This window comes from Salmo trutta, chromosome 18 (assembly GCF_901001165.1).
Source record: "Salmo trutta chromosome 18, fSalTru1.1, whole genome shotgun sequence".
In the NCBI taxonomy this organism is placed as follows: Eukaryota; Metazoa; Chordata; class Actinopteri; order Salmoniformes; family Salmonidae; genus Salmo; species Salmo trutta.
This window is the reverse complement of record NC_042974.1, coordinates 55702313-55724191: the sequence shown is the minus strand read 5'-3', so window position 1 is coordinate 55724191 and position 21879 is coordinate 55702313. Positions and strand designations below refer to the sequence as shown.

The following is a 21879-nucleotide window of genomic DNA, read 5'->3' as shown; positions in this document are numbered from 1 at the left end:
CCTATGCTTCCTGGCTGATGTTTTGGTCACTTTTGAATGCTGGTGGTGCTTTCACTCTAGTGGTAGCATGAGACGGAGTCTACAACTCACACAAGTGGCTTAGGTAGTGCAGCTCATCCAGAATGGCACATCAATGCGAGCTGTGGCAAGAAGGTTTGCTGTGTGTCAGCGTAGTGTCCAGAGCATGGAGGCGCTATCAGGAGACAGGCCAGTACATCAGGAGACGTGGAGGCCGTAGGAGGGCAACAACCCAGCAGCAGGACCGCTACCTCCGCCTTTGTGCAAGGAGGAGCAGGAGGAGCACTACCAGAGCCCTGCAAAATGACCTCCAGCAGGCCACAAATGTGCATGTGTCTGCTCAAACGGTCAGAAACAGACTCCATGAGGGTGGTATGAGGGCCCTACGTCCACAGGTGGGGGTTGTGCTTACAGCCCAACACCGGGCAGGACGTTTGGCATTTGCCAGAGAACACCAAGATTGGCAAATTCGCCACTGGCGCCCTGTGCTCTTCACAGACGAAAGCAGGTTCACACTGAGCACGTGACAGAGTCTGAAGACGCCGTGGAGAACGTTCTGCTGCCTGCAACATCCTCCAGCATGACCGGTTTGGCGGTGGGTCAGTCATGGCGTGGGGTGGCATTTCTTTGGGGGGGCCGCACAGCCCTCCATGTGCTCGCCAGAGGTAGCCTGACTGCCATTAGGTACCGAGATGAGATCCTCAGACCCCTTGTGAGACCATATGCTGGTGCGGTTGGCCCTGGGTTCCTCCTAATGCAAAACCTCATGTGGCTGGAGTGTGTCAGCAGTTCCTGCAAGAGGAAGGCATTGATGCTATGGACTGGCCCGCCCGTTCCCCAGACCTGAATCCAATTGAGCACATCTGGGACATCATGTCTCGCTCCATCCACCAACGCCACGTTGCACCACAGGCTGTCCAGGAGTTGGCGGATGCTTTAGTCCAGGTCTGGGAGGAGATCCCTCAGGAGACCATCCGCCACCTCATCAGTGTGACTCCAAATCCAGACCTCCATGGGTTGATAAATTGGATTTCCATTGATTATTTGTGTGATTTTTGTCAGCACATTCAACTATGTAAAGAAAAAAGTATTTAATAAGATTATTTCATTCAGATCTAGGATGTGTTATTTTAGTGTTCCCTTTATTTTTTTGAGCTATATCCATCTATAAACATAAACATATATATATATACACACATACATATACATATATACACATACATATATACACATATATACACATACATATACATATATACACATACATATATATATATATTACATATATATACACATACATACATATATATACATATATATACACATACATACATATATATACATATATATATACATACATACATACATATACATATATACACATACATACATATATATATATATATACACATACATACATACATACATACATATATATACATACATACATATATACATACATACATACATATACATATACATACATATACATATATACATATACATATACATACATACATACATACACATATACATACATACATACATACACATATACATACATATATACATATATACATATACATATACATTTACATTTACATTTAAGTCATTTAGCAGACGCTCTTATCCAGAGCGACTTACAAATTGGTGCATTCACCTATAATATCCAGTAGAACAAACACTTTACAATAGTGCAGCTAAATCCTTTAAAGGGGGGGGGGTTAGAAGGATTACTTTATCCTATCCCAGGTATTCCTTAAAGAGGTGGGGTTTCAGGTGTCTCCGGAAGGTGGTGATTGACTCCGCTGTCCTGGCATCGTGAGGGAGATTGTTCCACCATTGGGGTGCCAGAGCGGCGAACAGTTTTGACTGGGCTGAGCGGGAACTGTGCTTCCTCAGGGGTAGGGAGGCGAGCAGGCCAGAGGTGGATGAACGCAGTGCCCTTGTTTGGGTGTAGGGCCTGATCAGAGTCTGAAGGTACGGAGGTGCCGTTCCCCTCACAGCTCCGTAGGCAAGCACCATGGTCTTGTAGCGGATGCGAGCTTCAACTGGAAGCCAGTGGAGAGAGCGGAGGAGCGGGGTGACGTGAGAGAACTTGGGAAGGTTGAACACCAGACGGGCTGCGGCGTTCTGGATGAGTTGTAGGGGTTTGATGGCACAGGCAGGGAGCCCAGCCAACAGCGAGTTGCAGTAATCCAGACGGGAGATGACAAGTGCCTGGATTAGGACCTGCGCCGCTTCCTGTGTGAGGCAGGGTCGTACTCTGCGAATGTTGTAGAGCATGAACCTACAGGATCGGGTCACCGCCTTGATGTTAGTGGAGAACGACAGGGTGTTGTCCAGGATCACGCCAAGGTTCTTAGCACTCTGGGAGGAGGACACAAGGGAGTTGTCAACCGTGATGGCGAGATCATGGAACGGGCAGTCCTTCCCCGGGAGGAAGAGCAGCTCCGTCTTGCCGAGGTTCAGCTTGAGGTGGTGATCCGTCATCCACACTGATATGTCTGCCAGACATGCAGAGATGCGATTCGCCACCTGGTTGTCAGAAGGGGGAAAGGAGAAGATTAATTGTGTGTCGTCTGCGTAGCAATGATAGGAGAGACCGTGTGAGGATATGACAGAGCCAAGTGACTTGGTGTATAGCGAGAATAGGAGAGGGCCTAGAACAGAGCCCTGGGGGACACCAGTGGTGAGAGCACGTGGTGCGGAGACAGCTTCTCGCCACGCCACCTGGTAGGAGCGACCTGTCAGGTAGGACGCAATCCAAGCGTGGGCCGCGCCGGAGATGCCCAGCTCGGAGAGGGTGGAGAGGAGGATCTGATGGTTCACAGTATCAAAGGCAGCAGATAGGTCTAGAAGGATGAGAGCAGAGGAGAGAGAGTTAGCTTTAGCAGTGCGGAGAGCCTCCGTGACACAGAGAAGAGCAGTCTCAGTTGAATGCCCAGTCTTGAAACCTGACTGATTAGGATCAAGAAGGTCGTTCTGAGAGAGATAGCAGGAGAGCTGGCCAAGGACGGCACGTTCAAGAGTTTTGGAGAGAAAAGAAAGAAGGGATACTGGTCTGTAGTTGTTGACATCGGAGGGATCGAGTGTAGGTTTTTTCAGAAGGGGTGCGACTCTCGCTCTCTTGAAGACGGAAGGGACGTAGCCAGCGGTCAAGGATGAGTTGATGAGCGAGGTGAGGTAGGGGAGAAGGTCTCCGGAAATGGTCTGGAGAAGAGAGGAGGGGATAGGGTCAAGTGGGCAGGTTGTTGGGCGGCCGGCCGTCACAAGACGCGAGATTTCATCTGGAGAGAGAGGGGAGAAAGAGGTCAAAGCACAGGGTAGGGCAGTGTGAGCAGGACCAGCGGTGTCGCTTGACTTAGCAAACGAGGATCGGATGTCGTCAACCTTCTTTTCAAAATGGTTGACGAAGTCATCCGCAGTGAGGGAGGAGGGGGGGGGGGGGAGGGGGAGGAGGATTCAGGAGGGAGGAGAAGGTAGCAAAAAGCTTCCTAGGGTTAGAGGCAGATGCTTGGAATTTAGAGTGGTAGAAAGTGGCTTTAGCAGCAGAGACAGAAGAGGAAAATGTAGAGAGGAGGGAGTGAAAGGATGCGAGGTCCGCAGGGAGGCGAGTTTTCCTCCATTTCCGCTCGGCTGCCCGGAGCCCTGTTCTGTGAGCTCGCAGTGAGTCGTCGAGCCACGGAGCAGGAGGGGAGGACCGAGCCGGCCTGGAGGATAGGGGACAGAGAAAATCAAAGGATGCAGAGAGGGAGGAGAGGAGGGTTGAGGAGGCAAAATCAGGAGATAGGTTGGAGAAGGTTTGAGCAGAGGGAAGAGATGATAGGATGGAAGAGGAGAGAGTAGCAGGAGAGAGAGAGCGAAGGTTGGGACGGCGCAATACCATCCGAGTAGGGGCAGAGTGAGAAGTTTTTGATGAGAGCGAGAGGGAAAAGGATACAAGGTAGTGGTCGGAGACTTGGAGAGGAGTTGCAATGAGATTAGTGGAAGAACAGCATCTAGTAAAGATGAGGTCAAGCGTATTGCCTGCCTTGTGAGTAGGGGGGGAAGGTGAGAGGGTGAGGTCAAAAGAGGAGAGGAGTGGAAAGAAGGAGGCAGAGAGGAATGAGTCGAAGGTAGACGTGGGGAGGTTAAAGTCACCCAGAACTGTGAGAGGTGAGCCATCCTCAGGGAAGGAACTTATCAAGGCGTCAAGCTCATTGATGAACTCTCCAAGGGAACCTGGAGGGCGATAAATGATGAGGATGTTAAGCTTGAAAGGGCTGGTAACTGTGACAGCATGGAATTCAAATGAGGAGATAGACAGATTGGTCAGGGGAGAAAGAGAGAATGTCCACTTGGGAGAGATGAGGATTCCAGTGCCACCACCCCGCTGGCTCGATGCTCTAGGGGTATGCGAGAACACGTGGCCAGACGAGGAGAGAGCAGTAGGAGTAGCAGTGTTATCTGTGGTGATCCATGTTTCCGTCAGCGCCAGGAAGTCTAGGGACTGGAGGGTAGCATAGGCTGAGATGAACTCAGCCTTGTTGGCCGCAGACCGGCAGTTCCAGAGGCTGCCGGAGACCTGGAACTCCACGTGGGTCGTGCGCGCTGGGACCACCAGGTTAGAGTGGCAGCGGCCACGCGGTGTGAAGCGTTTGTATGGCCTGTGCAGAGTGGAGAGAACCGGGATCGACAGACACATAGTTGACAAGCTACAGAAGAGGCTATGCTAATGCAAAAGAGATTGGAATGACAAGTGGACTACACGTCTCGAATGTTCAGAAAGTTAAGCTTACGTTGCAGAAAATCTATTGACTGAAATGACGAAAATGATACAGTACTGCTGGCTGGTGGAGTAGGCTAGCTAGCAGTGGCTGCGTTGTTGACTTTGTTTGACCGTGTAGCTGGCTAGGTGACCTCGATAGTTTCAGTACTACACCTTGTCATGATACAAAAGCAACTTTGTAGCTAGCTAACATAACACTAATCAGGACGTTCCTTTGTAATGTATTTTAGTTTCTACAGTGTTACTAGTTGGCTGGGTTAGGAAAAATGGCGTCGCGGGGGACGGCAATAGCTGGCTAGCTAACCTCGGTAATTACTAAACTACACAATTATCAAGCTATGACAAAGACAACTATGTAGCTAGCTAGCCAACACTGCACTAGTCAAATCGTTCCGTTGTAAAAGTATTGGTATCTACAGCGCTGCTAGTCGGTAACGGTTGGCTAGCTGTTGGCTAGCTAGCTAGCAGTGGATTAATGATGACTAGGTGTGTTGACTACGTCTGGCGTCGCGGCTGGCTACTTACTAATAATTACTCTAAACTACACAATTATCTTAGATGCAAAGACAACTAAGTAGCTGGCTCACTAACACTACACTAGTCAAGTCGTTCCGTTGTAATGTAATAGATAGTGCAGCTAGTCGGTGGAAGTTGGCTGGTTGGCTAGCTAGCAGTGTTGACTAGCTAGCTAGCAGTGATGACTACGTTAGGAGGACGAAGATAGCTAACTTCGATAATTACTCTAAGCTACACGATTATCTTTGATACAAAGACGGCTATGTAGCTAGCTAAGAAAAGAAAAGAATTGCTCGGATCAAACAAATCAAACCGTTGTAATGTAGTGAAGTGTAATATTACCTGTGGAGTGAAGCGTAGTGCGACTGCTCGCTCCAAACACATGACTGGGAACACACATACATATATACATATACATATATACACATACACACACATACACATACACACATATACACACACATATATACACACATATATACACACACATATATACACACACATACATATACACATACATATATATACACATATATATATATACACATATATATATACACACATATATATATACACATATATATATACATACACATATATATATATATACACATATATATATATACACATATATATATACACATATATATATATACACATATATATATATACACATATATATATATATACACATATATATATATACACATATATATATATACACATATATATATATACACATATATATATATACACATATATATATACACATATATACACATATATACATATACACATATATATATATACACATATATACACATATATACATATACACACATACATACATACATACATACATACATACATACATATATATACACACACATACATATATACATATATACATATACATATATATACATATATAAACAGAATACACGTCACCAGTGTTATGACTATTGACATTGATGAAATGGCACCAGACATTAAAAACAGAGCAGACTTCCCACCTTGGGTTCAAGGCTAAACGGCCTTTTTCTTTCAGTCAGTGGCTCCTGCTGAATAACAAACTAACTCCTTCAGTGTGTGTCTGTGTCTCATCTCCCAGTCCTGTCTCAGTGAAGTGACACAGTGCATTAATCTGCCAGGCTCCTCTCTTCACCTCTAATGAAGTCTGTGAAGGAACCCTTTAATTAACTACAGGCCTGGACACACACTTCCCTGAGACAGGATGGGTAGATGAGATTCTCTTTCTTAGTCAGACCAAATCAGAGTATAGGGCCAGGCCATGCAGCATGATGCCGCTCTCCATCCCTTGATTGAGGCAGGTGGTGGACGTAATTATCTTTTGGGCAGGCCTGGGCACAAACACACACACACACCTCATCTATCAGCCAGGCTTGGGCAGCATTTAAACTCGCATTAAAATTTCACCCAACTGCAGATGATGGCTTTCATGCATTTGTGAGCACTTCCACTCAGTTTCCCTACTTCACTTTACATAAATTAAAAGTAACTCCACTGCAAGGTCAGCCCACCACCTGTCCATGAGAGCTCTGATGAGAGCGTCTATTCATCGGAGAGCTATGATGAGAAAACTAGTGAGTAAGATTTCCAATATATTTTATAAATATGGCAAACTTTACTTAATCCGTCACATCAATAAAAACTCCTCCCACAGAGATAGCACAGGGCAGAGTAGGGTAGTAGGCCATCTCAAAATGGAACCGTGCTGTGGTAACTTGGGGGGGATATCTCTCCAAAGAAGTTGAAATTATGTTCACCCATCACAGATATTTCAATTATTGGGTTTTATATTTGGGAGTTGCAACAAAATGCTTGAGGCTTTGAGAGCAAACATTGCATTATTAAAATGTTACCCAACTGCAGATGGCTTTCAAGCTAGAATCCATAATGGTGAAAGTGACATGTCCGTTTCCGATATTTAAACAAAGAAGTTACTGCTAGCGCCGTTTTTTTACACCTCCGACATCACACACACACGATAGAACAGCAGCATATGTACTGCAACAACAAAAAAATCACGATGTGCAACGCTCCCCAGCTCTGCTTCGGCAACAAAACAATAATTGCAGCAGGACAGACAGTTTAACCGTATCCCCTACATGCAGCTTTCATCATTAAAAGGGTTTCTGAGCATCTCCAGACACCTAGGAGTTTCCCTACTTGACTCTACATATCAAACAAACAAACAAACTACACAGTAGGACAGCAAAGCACCTGTCCAGCTTGCAAGAAAGTCACCCGTCTGTCCACCTCGCGTACAGAAACCCATACTGAAACACTGCAATAAAAAAGCACAAGACTTCCAGTCGGAGCAGGTCTAAGGGAAGTCGCCAAAGACATTAGAATGAAGCTCATAGATTACAGATCTAGGCATTAATGGGATTTACTGTGGACTTGATTGAAGTTAAGGGCTCAAAAACAGCAGCAACTTGAATGCTTATTGATTTCCACTGCGAGTCAAGTCAAGCCATCTGAAATTGAGCTCTATCGCTCATGTAAAGGTTATAGATAGAACAATCACAAAGGTCATCTCAAATGATACATCAAGGCCTAACTGCTGAAAGGGTAGATACTAGAATGTCATGGAATCCCTTAATGATTAAATATAATGTAGAAATGACAGACCAAAGACAATGGCGGAAGAACAGAAAGTCTGTGGGGATGACCCAGATGTAGTGCTGAGCGAGTGATTAGTGCTTTTTGTGGTCGGTTCGACTATCAAAAACAATCACGGTTTTGATTATTTGGGATGAATAGAAAAAAATACATAAATGTCCCATGATGGTAGTGAACGCCCATTACTGTCTATCACTTATTACCAGTATTTTATTCACATTACTTTCCTAAAATATTTAATGTGTATATTACATTTGAAGACTTTTCATTCCAAGTCATAATCTCATCTCTATAAAGCGGCTGCGTATGCTCTGACAAAAAAAAAAAAAAAAATCACAATTTTGTAGTTCTTCAAAAATCACTTTGATCACGTATTTTCAGGTAGAGATGCCTCACGAAGCAACAGCAGCTCTCCATCTCCTCACGATCGATCACGGATTACTGTCTCTTCTGTAGCAGGCGTACGGTCTTTTGAAACAGACCGGACGAGTAGATGCGCAATGTAGTTATTTACCACTTTATGCGCTAAACTACGTCAAATATTAGCCTGTTGGAAACTACAACTCCCTAATACATTGCATAGTTCAGGCTGGATGTGATTTCTCTAGAGAAACTGTGCGATGTGCGCTTTGAGCTGACAGAAAATAAAAAAATAAAAATCAGGAAGAGAGCGAGAGCAATTGATTCATCCAACCCAAGTAACAGTCCCGTTGGCACTAGCTCTCACGACAGTATAAAAACCTCCAGAAAGTAACAGTCTCCCTTTCTGCAAATCAAGCTGGCAAAGCTCCTCATATTTTTTCATCATGTTCTTCATTCCAAGAGTGTGTCCCAAATGGTACCCTATTCCGTATATAGTGCACTTCTTTTAACTATAGTAGTGCACGATATAGGGGGTAGGGCTACATTTGGGACACTAACCACACTACAAGAACAGGTTTGCATTCATCTGCGCCACCGCTCTCCAAACATGTGCAGGTACATCCTGCAATCTTGTGTGTGCACGCGTGAAAGGATACAGCAGGAGATGAGAACATTTTGGTATCTTTCCCTCTACCTTTCTCCCTCCACCTCTTCCCTAAGGCTGCTCTTCAAACCATCTCATAAATTACCTTTCCCACGAACCTTGCAAACAATCTTTGACTGCATCCCAAATGCCACCCTGTTCCCTATTTAGTGCACTACTTATGACCAGGGCCCATAGGGCTACGGTCAAAAGTGGTGCCATATTCCCTATTTAGTAGTGGCCATTAACCTTGTGTTTACACTGTTCTCCTTCTCTGACGACGAGGAGCGGGTGCCTAATATGTCGCCCGCATTCCTCACCGTACCCCTGGCTCCATGGTGGAAGCCTCACAGCCTTTTCCTTTCAGGGAGAAGCGAAGCAGCTCTCATCAACAGAATTAACCCGTCTCCACACACACACACACACACACTATAGCCACTAATACATCCCCTGCATTCCACACCGTACCCGTGGCTCTATGGCTAGTTTGACCACTCGTCACCCTGCACAGAATTCAAATATAGGGGAAGACAAAATGTCAAATCCATAAAGCTGTTCATCAAACACTTATCGTTATGGCAGCATCAGTATGCCTGCCGCTTGCCAGTACAGTGGCCTTTCAGACCGGGTGACACAGGGTGTCGTGCTGAACATTTAACATGGAAAAACATGGCCAGGCTTCATATCAGAGAGTGTGTGTGCGCGCGGTACCAGTCAAAAGTTGACACACCTACTCATTCAAGGGTTTTGTTGTGAAGAGGGCACGATAAAACCTAATCCCCCTCAGGACTGAAAAGATTTGGCATGAGTCCTCAGATCCTCAAAAGGTTAAACAGCTGCACCATCGACAGCATCCTGACTTTATACCAGGCAGTGTCAGAGGAAGGCCCCCAAAAAATAATAATTATCCAGCCACCCTAGACATACTGTTCTTTCTGCTACGGCACGGCAAGCGGTACCGGAGCGCCAAGTCTAGGTCCAACAGGCTTCTAAACAGCTTCCTCCCCCAAGCCAAAAGACTCCTGAACATCTAATCAAATGGCCACCCAGACTATTTGCATTGCCTTCTCTGCATCTCACAAAGACAACGGTTGGAACCAAAAATCTCTAATTTTGACTCTTCAGACCAAAACAACAGACTTCCACCGGTCTAATGTCTAAGTCTCTTCATCTTATTGGTGTCCTTTAGTAGTGGTTTCTTTGCAGCAATTTGTCCATGAAGGCCTGATTCACACAGTCTCCTCTGAATAGTTGATGTTGAGATGTGTCTGTTACTTGAATTCTGTGAAGCATTTATTTGGGCTACAATTTCTGAGGCTGGTAACTCTAACGAACGTATCCTCTGCAGCAGAGGTAACTCTGGGTCTTTTCCTGTTGCGGTCCTCATGAGAGCCAGTTTCATCATAGCGCTTGGTTTTTGTGACCGCACTTGAAGAAACTTTCAAAGTTTTTCAAATGTTAAGCGTTGACTGACCTTCATGTCTTAAAGTAATGATAGCCCTACTTTGTCACAACACAACTGATTGTCTCAAACGCATTAGGAAACAAAATCCACAAATTAACTTAAGGCACACCTGTTAACTAAAATGCATTCTAGGTGACTACCTCATGAAGCTGGTTGAGAGAATGCCAAGAGTGTGCAAAGCTGTCATCAAGGCAGTGTCTACTTTGAAGAATCTTGAATACATTTTGATTTGTTTAACACTTTTTTGGTTACTACATGATTCCATAGGTCTTATTTCATAGTTGATGTCTTCACTATTATTCTCCAATGTATAAAATAGTAAACAAATAAAAAGCCTGGAATGAGTATGTGTGCCCAAACTTTGGACTGGTACTGTATGCATGTATGTATTCAGATGGGTTATGTACATTCAAGGACAAGGACATTTTCACATTGTTGGAGGGAAATGCTTCCCAGCTCCTGGGAACACAAAGGGTTGCACATATTCCCTCCCCTGGCCCCCATCCAACCCAAATGAGAGGTTTAATGGGTCCCAAGGACCAGGACCAAGAAGCACAACTCAGAGGTATGGACAGGTATGGTTACAGATTCTTAGTGGGACCAATCCAGCCACACACAATGGATGCAAATAAAATATTTAAAAATAAATAGTCAAAAAAGGAGGGTCTGGTGGTCCACAGGTGGAATGAAATACATATTTTATACTTTAAAAAAGGCAAGTTATGTTCTATTGTATTTAAAAAGTGAATAAAATCATGCAGCCTTCGACTGTGCAATGGAGGGTGGACACTGTTTCACTCAAGAACTATACATCTTTTGGTGAGAATCAGTGGAGGCTCCTCAGAGGACCATCCTCAGTGAATTTCATAAAAAGTTAAACATTTTAAAAAGTTATCCTTTTTAGATGGAACTATACTAAATATATTCACGTCATTAAATAATTGATTAAAAACAAACTGTTTCGCAATGTAGGTCTAAAGCAGCCTCAGCAGCACTCTGTAGGGTAGCACCATGGTGTAGCCAGAGGACAGCTAGCTTCTGTCCTCATCTGTGTACATTGACTTCAATACAAAACCTAGGAGGCTCATGGTTCTCACCATCTTCCATAGACGTGCACAGTAATTATGACAACTCCGGAGTACATCAACCTATCAGAGCTCCTGCAGAGAACGAAGGATCAGAGAATAAATCTAGTAATGAAAGCACAAGCTACAGCTAGCTAGCACTGCATAAAATGTGGTTTGAAGTTGATTCAAAGACAGACAATAGTTTAACAAATGAATTTATTCTTGAATTAAGAAGCAAGAGCTAGCTGTTTGTATTTTTTTTTTTTTTTTACTTTCACTTAGCTAGCAGTGCAGCTAGCTAGTTTAGCCTACTCATAACACCCGGTTCAAAACAAAGAGGGATGTTATGTTAGCTAGCTGTTTAATTTGTCGTCACCGGGGCCCGCCAGTGTAACTGCTAACATGCTTGCTGTACACAGTAGTGCATGATTGGGTTACAGCTGTTGTATTGTGCACTGAAGTCGACAAGCAAAGGGGAAAGGTGAGAGGAAGAGCGAGCATAGATGCAAGAAGGAATTATATATACAATGAGCAAAGTGATGCGGTTTATACGTGGCTGCTAGTTCTGTGTATGCGTGTGATCAAGGGTGTATACAACAGCTGTGTGACCAGGTGAAAAAACCTTTTATACCATAACCGCTACACAAAGCCTACATCGTTTTCACCATATTAACGTCAGTCAACATGGCTACTAGAACTAATGTGTTAGTAACCAAATCATGCTGTAAATTAATAAAACCAAAAGCTTACTTTGACTTGGAAGAGTTCCAGTGTTAGCTAGCTGGCTATCCAACATAGCATCCCTCTGTTTGAACCGGGAGTTTGAGTAGGCTAAACTAACTAGCTGTATTGCAAGCTAAGTGAAATATATATAGTTGAAGTCAGAAGTTTACATACACCTTAGCCAAATACATTTAAACTCAGTTTTTCACAATTCCTGACATTTAAGCCTAGTAAAATTCCCTGTCTTTGGTAAGTTAGGATCACTACTTTATTTTAAGAATGTGAAATAGAATAATTGGAGAGAGAATGATTTATTTCAGATTTAATTTCTTTCATCACATTCCCAGTGGGTCAGAAGTTTACATACACTCAATTAGTATTTGGTAGCATTGCCTTTAAATTGTTTAACTTGGGTCAAACGTTTTGGGTAGCCTTCCATAAGCTTCCCACAATAAGTTGGGTGAATTCTGGCCCGTTCCTCCTGACAGAGCTGGTGTAACTGAGTCAGGTTTGTAGGCCTCCTTGCTCGCACACATTTTTTCCAGTTCTCCCCACACATTTTCTGTATTGGATTGAGGTCAGAGCTTTGTGACGGGCACTCCAATACCTTGACTTTGTTGTCCTTAAGCCATTTTGCCACACCTTTGGAAGTATGCTTGGGGTCATTGTGCATTTGGAAGACCCATTTGCAACCAAGCTTTAACTTCCTGACGGATGTATTGAGATGTTGCTTCAATATATCCACAATTCTCCTTCCGGTTTGGGAGCAGTGGCTTCTTCCTTGCTGAGCGGCCTTTCAGGTTATGTAGATATAGGACTCGTTTTACTGTGGATATAGATACTTTTGTACCCGTTTCCTCCAGCATCTTTACAAGCTCCTTTGCTGTTGTTCTGGGATTGATTTGCACTTTTCGGAGCAAAGTATGTTCATCTCGAGGAGACAGAACACGTCTCCTTCTTGAGCGGTATGACGGCTGCGTGGTCCCATGGGGTTTATACTTGTGTACTATTGTTTGTACAGATGAACGTGGTACTTTCAGGTGTTTGGAAATTGCTCCCAAGGATGAACCAGACTTGTGGAGGTCTACAATTTTTTTCTGAGGTCTTGGCTGATTTCTTTGGATTTTGCCATGTTGTCAAGCGAAGAGGCACTGAGTTTGAAGGTAGGCCTTGAAATACATCCACAACTCCATTTGACTGAAATGATGTCAATTAGCCTATCAGAAGCTTCTAAAGCCATGACATCATTATCTAGAATTTTCCAAGCGGTTTAAAGGCACAGTCAACTTAGTGTATGTAAACTTCTGACCCACTGGAATTGTGATACAGCAAATTATAAGGGAAATAATCTGTCTGTATACAATTGTTGGAAAAATGACTTGTGTCATGCACAAAGTAGATGTCCTAACCGTTTTGCCAAAACTATAGTTTGTTAACAAGAAATGTGTGGAGTGGTTGAAAAACGAGTTAATGACTCCAACCTAAGTGCATGTAAACTTCTGACTTCAACTGTGTATTTTTATATATCTAGCAATGTTCTCTCGCTTTTCCTTAATTTTGAGTGCTGCTGAGGATAGACCTGTTTTAATTGATTATTTGGTGACAGTAATATATTTAGTATAGTTGTACCTAAAATGGATAATTTAATGTTCCACTATTTTTTGTTTTATGAAATTCACTGAAAATGGCCCTCCCCTTCCTCCTCTGATGAGCCTCCACTGGTTTATACCAGAGATTAATTAAAGAATATCATTAGCAAAAAGTGAGATTTTGTGTTAAAGTGAGACCTCTGCTTACCACTACCGCACCGCTACGTAGAGCAATGTGGCTCTATGGCTATAGAAATAAGGAGTCGAGACATCAAAACACCCCTGCCTAGTGGAACTTTGTAAAGGAAAGTATTCAGAAAGGATGCCATTAGTTCTAACTGAAGCCAGTGGAGATTTGTATCTTATTTTAAACTCTTGGAATAAATAATCCTATTCTACACGGTCAAACACCTTTTCTGCATTCGAGTTTGCAGTGGGTATATATATAATTTTTTTAAAATTATGTTTTAATAAAGCTTTTCTGATTGGGGTTGATTATAGAAGGTAAGGCAATATCAAGTCTAAGTGCTAGGGTTTAGCCAATACTTTAGTCTACATCCACAAATGAAATAGGCATGTAGGAGGCACACTCGAGGGGATTCTTATCTTTCTTTAGAATGATTGATATAGTGGCTTAGTAAAAAGTCTGGGGTAGAGATTTCGTATCAAAGGAGTGGGAGAAGGCTGAGGCTTAAAGCGGTACGAGCTGTTTAGAAAATGTCTTAAATTCTGCTGAGAACCCTTCTGGTCACAGTGTGTCGCCATTCTTTAAGGACTTCATGGCTTGTAAAATTTCTGAAGTGGTTTATCAAGATCCAGTCTCACCGCATTGTTTAGCTTCAGTATTGCTAAACTTGAAAGTGTATCAACGGGGAATCGTCAGTGGCTTCAGTGCAATATAAATCAAAGTAAATGTTTAACTGCTTATTGATCACATGGTTATCATTTGAAATCGGCCCTGCTTCAGTACGAAGCTGGGGAATTAGGCAGGAAGCTGTGCATTTTCTTAATTGTTGGGCTAGATTTCTACTCGCCTTTTCACCATATTCAAAAGTAGAATGACGGGCCCTCAGCAGATGCCGTTCAGCTTGGGCTGTTGAAATCAAGTCAAACTAATTGTAAAGATAGTTTAGTTCTGTGCAGGTCAGAGAGATGGAGCACTGATGATCAGTTTGTGAATACAGTCTAAGACTTCTTAGGGATAGCCCCCTTTTTTCCCCATTTTCACCTAAAATGACATACCCAAATCTAACTGCCTGTAGCTCAGGCCCTGAAGCAAGGATATGCATATTCTTGATACCATTTGAAGTTTGTGGAAATGTGAATTGAATGTAGGGGAATATAACACAATAGATCTGGTAGAAGAAAATAAAGTCTTTCTTTCTGCCACCATCTTTGAAATGCAACAGAAAGATCCCACTTCCAGCCATCACTCTCGTTGTAATTCCGATGGTGTCCACAAGATGGCAGCAGTGTATGAAAAGTTTCAGACTGATAACTTGAAGTATGAGCGAACTACATGAAATTTAGTGTGAAGTCACCCAGGTACATTTGGGAAAATCGTGAAGGAGACATTTGCATTCATATTACATTTTTCTGCAAGAATATCGTCAAATCTGTATACTTGGACATTGATTTAGCTTTTCCAGTATTAGTAGCCATATTATAAGTTCAACATTTGCAAAACAACCAGTTTTCATAACTCTGAATATTCTTATAATTTTTGTCCAAAAGGAAAAGGCATGCTGTCATAAAAGGTTAGCAGCTACATTTTGCAACAGATACAGGGTTTGCGGATACTCCCGTACAGCCCAGCTCATTGGCTATCTAGCTAGCTTTGTTTAAGTCGATCAAGTAAAGAACGCCCACGTCATCGGCGTGCCATGAAGGCGTCACGCTCTGACCAAATTTGGTGTCCTATAGGGTATACTACACCCTTAATGATAGTGAAGTCTGGTTAATTTCTGGGATCTCTGACGAATACATACAAACGTGATTTGACTGGTTGAAACAACGTTTAGGGTTAGATTTTCACAGATTCCTTTCTTTGCAAATTGACCGAGTGGAAATACAAAAATCGACCGTGCATGCTACATGGACCTTTTTATCATATGAAAAATGATTTCATGTAACAAAACGACACTTCATGTTATCTCTGGGACCCTTTGGATGATACATTCTGAAATCTTGCTCTGATTTAAGTACACATTTCACCTTCAAAGGTGAATTTATCAAACTTATCGTGGTGAAAAGAAAGTGTTGTTGTTAGGAGCTCTCCTCAAACATGGCATTTTCTCACAGTAATAGCTACTGTAAATTGGAGAGTGCAGTTATATTAACAAGAATTTAAGCTTTCAGCCGATATAAGACACTTATATGCATCGACATATGTTGTTTCTCTAAAATCTGCGATCGTGACACAAGGTGCTGCATGATTAGTCTCAGCCACTTTCTATGCATGTTGTTTTGTTGGCTGAGTATGAGATCATCTGTCCACGAATAAAAGCTTTAACCGTTTCCCATAGAATAGAGGGAGAAATATCAGGAGTCTTATTGACTTCCACAAAACACTATTTGAGCTGTGATAAAGTCAAAACTTTGTTCAGTCAGCAGCGAGTTAAGGCACCAGACTTTGTTAGGGCTTTTTCTTTCAGGGACTAAACTGGAGGACAAGAGGAGCATGGTCAGATATTACAATGCAGTCATAGTTGCAAACATTGACAAGTGACAATTTGTCATCAACAAACCAATAGTCAATACGTGAACAGGTATGCTCAACATGGGGGGGGAGAGAGTTTTGCCTTGTGGGATTTCATGCCCACCATACATCAGAAAAACCAAATTGTTCTAAAAAAACATTTAAAAAAAAAGACAATATAAAATTTATGACCTCAGAGATGTGAACTTTTTGGCAAAAATGGTACCCTTCATAGTGAAAAGCTTCTTTTTTTTTTAACCATGGCCCAGGTGCCATTTCAGACACAGCCCATATGATTGACCGTTGAACATGTAATCTGAGATTTACAACATGGCTGTAATAATATACACGTGGGACAGACAGGACAGCAGCTAAATTAATTAAATTTTTTATTTTTCCTTTAAGTTAGCAAGTCAGTTAAGAACAGATTCTTATTTACAATGACGGCCTAGGAACAGTGGGTTAACTGCCTTGTTCAGGGGCAGAAGGACAGATTCTTGTCAGCTCGGGGATTCAATCTAGTAACCTTTCGGTTACTAGTCCAATGCTCTAACCACTAGGCTACCTGCCTGCCCCAGTGCCCTATGTAGCTAATCAAGATCTGTTAATTAGATATCAGCAGTGTCAGGTAATAAACTACAATGTTCATTAGCTCTAGCAGCAGGGTCCAGTTCAGTGGGGTGCAAATGTTTAAAGATTTTGAAATGAAATTCAACGTTTCAAAGTGAGTAAAGTAACCACTGCAGAAAATTGTGAATAAGATTCAAAGCTGAACATGGTTGACACTTGGTGCCAATGCCGACCAGCTAAAAATGTGTGCATGTGTCAGTCTGTCATCTTATCTTCCTCCTGATGTCTTCTCTCACCCTCTATTCGTCTGTCATGCATTATTCTTGTTCAAGACAACATACACCTGTTCTGAACAGCCTTAGAGTATGACCCTGCTGTGTTATGTGGGGAACAATCACCACCATCTAGGACTAGTCCATGTAGACACTGTAGGAAAAACTCAAGGCCTGAACAAGAGCTACTTGAGAAGTTGAACCAATTTCAATGTGAAAGTAAATCAAGCCCTTTTCAACTCGTCTCAGCTGGGCCAAGTCCATGTGAGAAACTCAACTGCTTTTCCTTGATTCCTCACCTTTTCAAAACCCATTGATTGAGAAGGTCAGAGGTCTCTCCCCTCTGAACTTCTCATCCAATGGGTTTTGAGCAGGAGACGAGAGGAATCAAGGAAATACAATTGAGATTCAAATGGAGTGGCTGCGTGACCTGTGTTTTCCCCACCCCCTTCTAACTTTCGCCTCAAAACCTGTCATCCCGGCGAAGCTGAAGTGAACATCAACTTCTTACTTTATCCTTGGGCCTGAGTAGCATAAACTAAACTCTGTGCTGGCACGCTTAAATGTGAAGGGGGAAATTCTCTCCCACTCTCTCTCCGGCACACTGATGAGCCATATGGGATGTAGAGAGAGTAAGCGATTAGGCATGTCTGATGAGTTTCCCCTTCTCTCCCTCACTCTTCTCCCAGTGTCAGATGTTGACTTCAGGACCATTTAAGCAGCTATAATGTCAGCTGGATGCCATTTAAGCTAAATAGCTGGAAAATTAAATAGCAACGCCATGTTGAGGTTCAGCAGAGCAACACTGACACCCGCTGGTAGGATACAGGAACTATAAGCAGCAGTTACATGGGACGGAACAAGGAAGAAAGAGGGGAACGTTGGTTAGATTGTTTTGTAAACTGGCAACTGGAATGTAGGAAAACCTGCAACTCTAAGTCCATATTGGGTTGTATACAGTCACACAGAGTCAAAAGTTTGGACACACCTACTTATTCCAGGGTTTCTTGTTATTTTTACTATTTTCTACATTGTAGACATCAAAACTATTAAATAACACATATGGAACCATGTAGTAAGCAGAAAAAGGGTTAAACCAGTCTAAATATATTTTATATTGGATATTCTTCAAAGTAACCCCTTTGCCTTGATGACAGCTTTGCACACTTGGCATTCTCTCAACCAGCTTCATGAGGTAGTCACCTGATATGCATTTCAATTAACAGGTGTCTCTTGTTAAAAGTTAATCTGTGGAATTTAATGCATTTGAGCCAACCAGTTGCGTTTTGACAAGGTAGGGGTGGGTATGCAGAAGATAGTCTTTTTCCAAATAGCTCTAAGTCCATATTAATGGCAAGAACAGCTCAAATAAGGGAAGAACGACAGTCCATCAGTACTTTAAGACATGAAGGTCAGTCAATATGGAACATTTCAAGCACTTTGAAAGTTCTCAAGTGCTATGATGAAACAGACTCATGAGGACCGCAACAGGAAAGGAAAACCCAGATTTACCTCTGCTGCAGACGATAAGAGTTACCAGCCTGAGAAATTACAGCCCAAATAAATGCTTCAGAGTTCAAGTAACAGACACATCAACTGTTCAGAGACTGCGTAAATCAGGCCTTCATGGTCAAATTGCTTCAAAGAAATCACTACTAAAGGACACCAATAAGAAGAAGACTTGCTTTGGCCAAGAAACATGAGCAATGGACATTAGACCAGTGGAAATGTGTCCTTTGGTCTGGAGTCCAAATTGGAGATTTTTGGTCCCAACCGCCGTGTCTTTGTGAGATGCGGTGTTGGTGAACAGATGATCTCCGCATGTGTATTTCCCCGCCGTAAAGCATGGAGGAGAAGGTGTTATGGTACTGTGCTGGTGACACTGATTTATTTAGGATTCAAGGCACACTTAACCAGCATGGCTACCACAGCGATACGCCATCCCATCTGGTTTGTGCTTAGTGGGACTATCATTTGTTTTCAACAGGACAATGACCTAACACACCTCCAGTCTGTGTAAGGGCTATTTTACCAAGAAGGAGTGCTGCATCAGATGACCTGGCCTTCAGCAAGTTGAGATGGTTTGGGATGAGTCGGACCGCAGAGTGAATGAAAAGTACTCAGCATATGTGGGAACTACTTCAAGACTGTTGGAAAACCATTCCAGGTGAAGCTGGTTGAGAGAATGTCAAGAGTGTGCAAAGCTGTCATCAAGGAAAAGGGTGGCTACTTTGAAGAATCTCAAAAATAAAATATATTGTGATTTGTTTAACACTTTTGGTTACTACATGATTCCATATGTGTCATTTCATAGTTCTGATGTCTTCACTATTATTCTGCAATGAAGAAAATAGTCAAAATAAAGAAAAACCCTTGAATGAGTAGGTGTTCTAAAAAAACTTTTGACCGGTTGTGTATATACACGAGAATATCAAACATTAGGAACACCTTACTAATATTGAGTTGCACAACACCCCTCCTCCCCTTTTGCCCTCAATTCGTCAGGGCATGGACTCTACATGGTGTGGAAAACAGTTCACTCCAATGCTTCCCACTGTTGTGTCAAGTTGGCAGGATTTGGCATTGGTCCTCAAAAGGTTCTACAGCTGCACCATCAAGAGCATCCCGACTGGTTGCATCACTGCCTGGTATGGCAACTGCTCGGCCTCCGACCGCAAGGCACTACAGAGGGTAGTGTGTACGGCCCAGTACACCACTGGGACCAAGCTTCCTGCCATCCAGGACCTCTACACCAGAGGAAGGACCTAAAAATTGTTGAAGACTCCAGCCACCCTAGTCATACTGTGCTTTCTGCTACCGCACGACAAGCAGTACCGGAGCGCCAAGTCTAGGTCCAAGAGTCTTCTAAACAGCTTCTACCCCCAAGCCATAAGACTCCCGAATGTAATCAAATTGCTACACAGACTATTTACATCGCCCCCCCTCTTTTTTTTTTTTACACCGCTGCTACTCTGTTATCATCTATGCATAGTCACTTTAATAACTCTACCTACATATACATATTACCTCAACTAACTGGTGCCCCCTCACATTGACTCTGTACTGGTACCCCCCTGTATATAGTCTCGCTATTGTTATTTTACTGCTGCTCTTTAATTACTTGTTACTTTTATTTCTTATTCATATTTTTTTTTTAACTGCATTGTTGGTTAGGGGCTTGTAAGTAAGCATTTCACTGTTAAGGTCTACACCTGTTGAATTCGGCACATGTGACTAATAAAAACATTTAGATTAGATTTTGATGTCCTTTGGGTGGTGGACCATTCTTGATACACACAGGAAACTGTTGAGCATGAAAAACCGAGCAACATTGCAGTTCTTGACACAAACCGGTGTGCCTGGCACCTACTACCAAACCCTGCTAGAAGGCACTTAAATATTTTGTCTTGCCCATTCAACCGCTTAATGGCACAGATACACAATCTATGTCTCAATTGTCTCAAGGCTTAAAAATGCTTCTTTAACCTGTCTCCTCCCCTTCATCTACACTGATTGAAGTGGGTAAGCGAACAGACCCAATCGAAGGGCTGATCGTTAAGAAGACAAAAGGGTACATGGACTAGCAAGTTTTAGTATTAAATCAAGTGGCCAGTGTGGCTTAGTGCAATTGTCATAATACAATCTTGCAAAATCCTCCAAAACAAAGTTTACTTACAAAATACCCAAACTTTAATTTCCAAACAATTTGGTTCTTCTTTCCAAACAACATTATTCAGTTCATAATCAGCATAGCTAGCTAATCAGTCCACGACAGAAGAACTAATAAGCAGAAAACAAAATGTTCATTTACTGGAAAACTAGAAAATACTGCACCAAAGTCCTCCTACATCAAGTGATTATACTGTGCCGAGTATCAACCAACTAATTTCCATACACCAGACAGCACTATGAAGCCTGCTGAGCCTCTTACTACGTCCCAAATGGCACCCTATTCCCTATACAGTGCACTACTTTTGACCAGAGCCCTATAAAGGGAATAGGGTGCCATTTGGGATAGAGGTTCTGAGTTGACAGAACCAACAGCAAATTGGTCCCTGGATATTTAAGAACTTTTTTGTAATCTTATTTGGCTGCCACACAAACAAGAGATGGTTCTAGCAACAGAATTGTGTGAGATGAGAAGCCAGGCAGCCAAGACTAAGTGTGAGTCCCAAATGTCACCCTATGTAGTGCACTACTTTTGACCAAAAGTAGTACACTATAAAGAGAATAGGTTTCATTTGAGATATACCCTTAAAGATAAATAGTGCTTATACATGTCAAACGCCTATGGCCTTCTGAGGGAGCTGTGGATCTAGACAGACGGTCAGACAGGGCCCAAAGCTCAGACACTGACACAGCCATCTGTTCGGCTGATCTACTGGGAGAAGTGTACGCGCGCGCATGTGTCTGAGAAAGTGTGACCGATAATCACACAAATGGAGACAAGATGACAGAGCCAGAGAAAGAAAAGGTTCAAATGTCTTACTGTTCACTAGGTTTACACAGTAACTGACATTCCAGCACCCAAGACTCAT

At 42.7% G+C, this 21879-nt stretch overlaps 1 protein-coding gene across 7 annotated transcripts in view; it reads right to left on the bottom strand.

Moving 5' to 3' along the window:
* The window catches only part of LOC115153551 (uncharacterized), a 74799-nt gene that overhangs the window by 32376 nt on the left and 20544 nt on the right, over window positions 1-21879 (bottom strand). The gene's annotated exons all lie outside the window — the stretch shown is intronic.